At 34.8% G+C, this 8051-nt stretch overlaps 1 pseudogene; it reads right to left on the bottom strand.

Moving 5' to 3' along the window:
• Positions 1 to 936: 936 nt before the first annotated feature.
• LOC117240816 lies at positions 937 to 7761 on the bottom strand (annotated as a pseudogene).
• Between the last annotated feature and the right edge of the window lie 290 nt (positions 7762 to 8051).

Below are 8051 nucleotides of genomic sequence, written 5' to 3' on the forward strand. Positions count from 1 at the left end.
TCGAACATTATGTTAATATCCTTTGTATTAAAAAAAATTCCTGCTTAAAAAGATCCTACAACTTTCATTTTATAATCTCAATTGGGTATGATGGTAGCTAATGAACGCTTAGCAATTAATTGTTTTAATGCATTCCATTTTATGAATGATCAGTAATTACGGATTCAAGGATACTTATTAGAAGTAATATTCTTATTATATCTAAATATATCAAATAGAGATATTTCTCGTATTAATACTGAAAGATCATAAAAAAGGAAATATCATAAAAGAATTTCAATTTTGATGTTTCATTAGAATAATATATATATATGTATGTATATATTTAAATTAAATAACAGAGATCTCAGAGTTTTCAAAGCATTCAACGTGTTGATGCATAAATGGATGATGAAAAAAAGCCACGTTGATCGAGCGAACGCAAAATACTCTTCGGTTTAAAAGTCGATCGAAACTCTCATTTCAAGTGTCGGCGATGTATGAATCACCTATATTGATACAAAGGCGATTCGTAATAAAGGAGACAAGTTGAAAGCTTGACAATGCGCGAAGACAGCTCTCTTTTTGTGTTTCGAGTCTCGTGGCAATCCTTTGTTATTCACGGTATTTCATAGTTAAATCAATTCAAGTAGAGTATTCCTTCAACGAGAAAAGAAAAAAAAGAGCAAGAAGAAAAAGATATAGATCTTTCTTTTCGATTTTTAAAGCGAAAGATGCGTAAATACTATGGTATATTATTTCCTTATATATCGCTTCCTTTAATACATATATCCAATACTGAATTTAATTGTACATTTACATAAGATACTTGAATCGTTTCTCATTTCCAACACTTTACCGACGTTATAGTACGCGAAATAATTACATCGCAATATGTGAACGCAACGTACTTTAAATGCCGCGTTCTTAATTCTTTAAATTTCTTCACATTTTTATACAGTCAATCCAATTAAAAAAAGATACACTTTAAAGAAAATTATCTTGTGTGCAACAAAGCTACTTCGTCGATGAAGCGTCAATTAATTGCTTAAATGTATACCTTGTGTAATTTGACGATTCTTGTCTCTTTCACTGCAGTAATCGATACTTCTTCCTAGTTTCTCTCAATAGCTCTCCAATCTCAATACGTTCGTAATATCTTAACATCTAACATCACACGCACACGTTTAATAACTATATTTACAACGAATTTGGCAAGTTTCACGCCACTGACAAGATTCAAGCCACTGACAAGTTTCATGTCACTGACAAGTTTCATGCCATTGACAAGTTTCATGCCACTGGTAAGTTTCACCCTACTGGCAAATTTCGCGCCACTGGCAAGTTTCGCGCCACTGGCAAGTTTTGCGCCACTGGCAAGTTTCACGCCGTCGCCAAATCTAACCGCTATAACCTAGTACAATCCATTTTTTGAACACTGCCAGTAAACGCTGGATTTGAAAGGCCTTTCTTCTTTCTATAAGATTTTTTCAGCATTTTGCTCCTGTCAAATTGAAATAAACGATTATTAGTAAATTTATATTGACATAAGGCGGAGGAAGAATATTATAGAATCTATACTTACGAGGATATACACGGAACCCACCAGAAACTTTGTTCCTTGCCGCAGTCGTTACCCTCCTGTAGGGTTTCTGGTAATTCCTGGTTCAACGTTTCTGGCAAGCCAAGGGTCAGGAAGGCGTGTCCAAAAGACAGCAAACCGAGGGCAACCAGCGGTAAAGATGGATCAATGTCAGCCTAAATTAAATGAAAAATATTCTCCCTTTTATACGCTTCCCTTTATACCTCTTTTAGAAGTAATAGCGATTAATTCCGCTTTCCGCTAATTCCTTAATTTCCCTTCGATTTTCGGGAAATAAATGAACACTTCTTTTAAATATTAATAAAGAATATTGGTTAAAGACAGAATTTGAAGAAGTTGTCAATATACAAAGGATCATTGGTGTTACCTGTATAACGAGATTATGTAAACATTCGTTTCATTTAGAAACGAAGCTATAGTGTAGTATCGCAAACCTGTAAATAGTTACAGACAATAGAAAAGTTACATTTCCTTCGCAAAAAAACGAAACGGAGGAAAATATATCGAAAATCTATCTTGTTTCCGTGATTCGTAAGATCACAAGAAGAATCCATGGCCGACAAGGAACATAATTTTTCTACGAATTAAACCAACCTAAAAAAACGTATTTCAATAACAGATAATATTAGTCGTAAATTAAAAAAGAGGTTGAGTAATTTTCGGATCGTAGAAATACGATGTCGTTAACAGAAATTTCGATTCACTTATCAGATAAATAATGTAAGGTCCCAAAATGTGGGCGATATAACCGATGATATGGATCAAAGACACGCCCTGAGCTCTCACCACAGTCGGCGGCATTTCCGCTGCATATTGGAAACCAATATTCGCGGCGATATTCACCCCAAGACGCGCTATAATCGCCATGGCAACCATTGTCGAACCTTGAATAAGTTGAGAAATATGTAAATGCCACGATCGCCGCATTCCACGCACGATACATACACCCGATGCGCGCATGGTTCAATTAAAAATTAAATGTCATCCCTGTCGAGTATGTGACGTTGAGAAATAAATGTCAATCGTTAATGGAATAGGATTTAAGGGCGAAAAAGAAAAAGAAAAGAAGAGAAGAAGAATATTTGTATAAAAAAATTTTATAAGATTCGATTATTATTAATACTAAGTAAAATGACCGAATTGTATAATTGTAAATTCTCTATAATACGATTTTAAATAATACGGGTCTATATTATTATGTCGTTCAAGTCTGTTGTCTATAATCGATAAAAGAGAATTCGAAGGAAAGTTTTGTTGCAAGATGAGGAAATAAAAATAGTAAATTGTTTTATAACTACAACGTTCTATTCTAAATACGGATTAAAAAATGTCTATTTTCCACTCCTTAATGTCCTTGAAAACACGGATATCCCCTAACGCTACCGCTTATCTCCTTACTATCTAACAAAAACATTATTCTTGCATCAAGCACGAGCTTTCATTTCTCAATCTCCCAAAGCTTTCACTGGAGAAGCTTCAGAAAAGCGCTTTTTAAAACGACCGTCGATCGATAAAACCGGATTTTTTCTATAAAATTCACCCCCGCTTTCTCACTGCTGTTCACACGTTCCTGCTATTTTATTGAATAATATCGATTGACAAGTCATTTATCAAGAAATAAAAAAAAAAAGAAAGAAAAAATGTTACCAGAGGGGGCAGCGATGGCAACGAAGGAGAAAATGCCACAGAGGAACACCGATGCGAAACCCATCCATCGTCTGCCCCATCTGTCGAGGAAAAGGGCGAGTAGAACAGCGGCCGGAAGTTCCGTGAGGGACGCTAAAGAGAACGACGTGAAAACGTCGGGGTCCAGAAGTTTCATGTTCCAAACGTGGCCGTCGAACACCCACACCATCAGCAACCTAGAAAAAAATCAGCCGAGTCATACATAAATCACGCTGGACTTCAAGATCGTTTATTAATCCTTCGCATACTCGTTCCCTCGCGTTTGACGTTTATCGATGCTAATTATATACTTAAGCAGATTCTTAATGACCCGCATAAAATGCCCCATATATTCTCTTAATGTTCATTTGAGTAGTTTGTATCTAGTTTATGATAATTTGTGTCTATTTTAATACTGGTTTTATAAAGACAGGGAAGTAGCGTCGAGGCTGATTGATTGGTAACTTGGTTGAATTAACGGTATAATATAATTGGAATATCGTGAGGCTGAGAGTTAAGAACATATTCTTAGTTAATTTTATTTTAGGAAATGCAGGAAGATTCAGAATTATCATAGTATTAAAAATCAAAGAAAATATAAGAAACGTAAAGGAAGTATAAAATTGAATACCTTTCCTATCTACAGGGTGGTTGGTAACTGGTGATACAAGCGGAAAGCGGGTGTCGTACGCGAAAAAAGAAGTCGAAAATATATGTCGGGTTATGGTTAGAATTTTGTAACAACTCTTCACGTGAATTAGCCATTGTTTCACAAAGCCGAGATTATATTTACACGTATATACAGGACTATCACAAAGCTTAACAAATAATAAGTCTAATGAATAATAAGTTTAACGAATGATAAAATTAGTGAATAATAAATTGTATGAATAATAAGTTTAATGAACACTATTAACAATGTCTTTGGGTTCAAACGAATCCACAGTCAACGGGATAACTCTTCACTAAACGTAAACTAATCTTAGGCGCAAAATACGATTGTTGAAAATGCTCGATGTATCACTCTCCAAAGCAATCACACGAATGCCAGCCTCGTGGAATTTTTCTCGCTGTACGATTGCATTTGTTTTCTATACCCGTTTGGAAGCATCGAGAAGGTTCCAAACGCCGTTGCTAGGCAGTTTCTGCCTGAAGTTTGATTATTAATACAACGTATGTCCTATTGTATCGACACCTCCGAGGCAACATCACACGTGGCTAGGCCCGACATATAGAATAGAATTTTTTTTAATTTTTCCGAGCGAAAATTCAAAGTCGATTTTCTCGAAAACAAAACCTCAAACGAAAAATTTTTATTCTATATCTTCGACTTCTTTTTTCGCGTAGAATCATCCCCTTTCCGCTTGTACCATCAGTTACCAACCACCCTGTATATCTTTTCGTACATGATTATAAATTTCTCTGGTGTCTTAGTTTTTTCTAAAATAATATTGTAATCATTGCTGAGAATTTACAAGTAAAAAGTTCTAGCTGTGTAGTTTGTTCGATTGATGTTGGAAAGGTTAACTTACCAATAAATGATGAGCATGATGGTGATACGACCAAGTCGTGGCAGCTTGAAGAGATGTAGGACAGTGTATTGATTATGCGATTGATCCTTCTCATTCATCGCCTTGCAACTTTTCTCAAATTCGTCGAATATTTCTTGCTTCACCTCTTTACCGTTCACTTTAGCGAAGTTTTTCAGCATCTCGATCGCTTTGTCCACCCTGCCACTGGTTATGTACCAACTACGGAAGTATATGAAATACGCAAACGTTATAAAAGCCTGTAAGAAATTTTCAAAATCATCACTTTCACCAACCTTTTGTATCGACAAACTTTTTGTGCAAATTTGAATAGAGCTGTCTAGTTACGCATCAATCATTTATTTTGCACAGCTAAAAATGTGATGGCTTATCGAGAGAAAGATGTTGACCTTGAGATGTTTTATTTACGAGACAGAGGAATCGATGTAATAACCGATCCCAAGATAGTATGTATTGCTGGATAAAATATTACCCAATTTAATTCAGCTATAATTTTGGAATTTTTATGGTCCGGTCTCAAAGGACTTTTGATGTTTTAAGAGAAACTTTAACGTAAAAGAAATTTCTTATATTTCTTTGAGGATTATTTTTAAAGAATTTTCCGATGATACGAAGATACAAAAATAATCCAAAGGACGAGGTAAGATTAAATGTCTACTATACTATCGTATACTAATTTACTTACGAAATTTCTTTGTATTATATTTTTATAATGAAAAAGAAATTGGAATTAAACTACCGTGCACTTTTAGGAACAATCCATGGTCCTACAAACGCAACCACCATAGGACACGCGGTGACCATGCTGAGGATCCTCCAATTTGAGATCCAATATGCGATTCAAGGCAGAAGACTCGAGGCTGCCGCGAAATAAAGTCCAAACGACATGTTCGCTACCAGAGTTCGATATTTCGGACCGACATATTCGATCACTGAAAGAATAATTCGTGATATCGTTATTGTATTACATCGTTATAGAAATCTTCCCAAATGTTTCGTCAATTTCGTTTCTTCATTTGATATAATAATATTGTTTCCTTATTTCCTTTAGGTTTGTCCTTTCTTCGTTTTTTACCAATCTAATTTCAAATATTCGGACTTATTTGTAGATTTTATAAATCATTAACATCGACAATGTAAGATCGTTTTGAATTAAAAAGAATTTTAAAAGGAACACTGCTTTCATCTCAATATCGAACGGAGAGTGCCTCAGTAATCGTGGTATAACCGAAGATTATTCTCCATAGGGAAATAGGTCACTCGAAAGATACAATTTCATACCAGAAAAGTATACAGAATTAAGTATCCTGTCGTTTAAAATAAAATATCTTAAAGTATCCCTAGACACATGTAATTTTAATACCAAACTAGATATACAATTACACAACAAATTTCAAATTACGAGTTATAATTCCAAAATATAAAGTTTCAGTAAAATCATTTACCATTAAATATCTTAAAATTGATATCGTAAAATTCGAATAAAAATTTGACTTAAGGAAAAACAAACCGACATAGGGCAATAAACATTTATTCAAACACGTCATAAATAGTTAATCGTTACGTAAAACGGGACCGATACCGGTGCCTCATTATTAGGTCATAAATTATAGTTTTCCTATTCTCAACAGCTTTTTCTCTCTTATAATTTTCTCGATGACTCACCGATAATGAAAAGCACGTTGAAGCAGTTATCGAACGAGGTACCGACGACTAATCTCGCCAGAGAGAAGCTCCAGAAGCTGTTGCAAAACGCAGTGCCGACAGACGCGATGAAACCAACCGCGTTACACGCAACCAACGCCAGAATTCTGCCACAATGGTCGGCTATGTAACCGAATATTAAGCCTCCAAGAATGCTGCCGACGAAGAAGGCCGATTGTGCTGCTGAGCCGAGGAATGCGTGGTCGCATACCCATTCCAGCTGAAACAGAAAAGGGGGATGCTTTATGATTGCGGCTAGTTATGAAAAAACACGGCGTGGTTGGAAAATCGATAGAAGGTGAAGAGAATAAGGAAGACGACGAAAGGACGAGTAATAAATTCCGTAGTTTCTTAATATCATCAGAATTGAGAACCTGAGTCGTAGGTTAGTTAATTGTAGTCTTTTGGTAATATTTTTAGTAATAAAATAGTAGAGGTTGTTTGCATAATTCTTGGATATGATTAGAGAATTTGTCATAGTGGAAGGAATATAAATTTGTTAAGTAGAAGATAGTATCTCCCGATTTAAGTAGGACTTTTTTAGTAATAAAATAGCAGAAATAGAAATTAGAAATAATAATAATAACGATAAATATTCGATAAAAATTTCTTGAGTCGTAAGAAGTTACCAAATGCGTATTTATACGTTCAATTCGAAATATCTGTCTATTGTACAGTTGTAACTTTCACTTTCCGATTTATGCGATATTATATAAACGGATTCATGTTCGTGATTTAATACGCCGAGACGTACAAATAATTAAGGATGACAAGGTTAATTTTATATTCCGCTATAAACGAGCTCTGTTAAGATGCAAACAACACAACAAGTAATTACACCTACGTCTAAGTTCGTGCAACCAACAAGGACTTCTTTTATAATGACTGCATTATATGCTATCGTCAGCAGCTTTACGAAAGACCGTAAATATTTATAGAACGACGGTTCCAACAGTTTTAATTTAAATAAAAATTTGTTAATCGGTGTCGAAAGTTTGAAGTTACTTTATATAAAGAATATAATTTTCTCTTGTGATTTTACCTCGACAGCTATAGATTTGTATGGTATCATCGTGTGATTAAAGGTCCATCCATATTGGCATGGTTTTATTGGGGCCAGGATGGGTTTGCCTCTCTGATACCACTCTCCAATATGTCGGTATAGTTCACATTGTACATGTTACATCGCGAAAACGAAGTCGCACCTTCCGCCAGCAATTCCTCACTCGACGCTGGAGGGATCGATAGTGCAATCCTACATAAAACAAGAATACGTTACATTAACGGTGATGAAATTTGCAAGAAGTATTTTTAAGAATACTAATTTTCGTTTGATTTTCTTATCTTTTTTTAAATAACCAAGGAAAAATGACAGCAAATGGTAGAGAGAGGGAGAGAAATGGGAAAAATAAGATGAAAATTCTACTCAAAAGTGCATAGTTTTTAATCCTAATCTTAAATTAGTCCAATTCCTTGAAACTTAATTCGAATCCTGTTTAAATAAAAAAAGTGACAAAAGTAATATACATAACAATATAAAAATCTATAAT

This window comes from Bombus vosnesenskii, unplaced genomic scaffold (assembly GCF_011952255.1).
Source record: "Bombus vosnesenskii isolate JDL3184/JDL3185 unplaced genomic scaffold, Bvos_JDL3184-5_v1.1 scf7180000014959, whole genome shotgun sequence".
Classification (NCBI taxonomy): Eukaryota; Metazoa; Arthropoda; class Insecta; order Hymenoptera; family Apidae; genus Bombus; species Bombus vosnesenskii.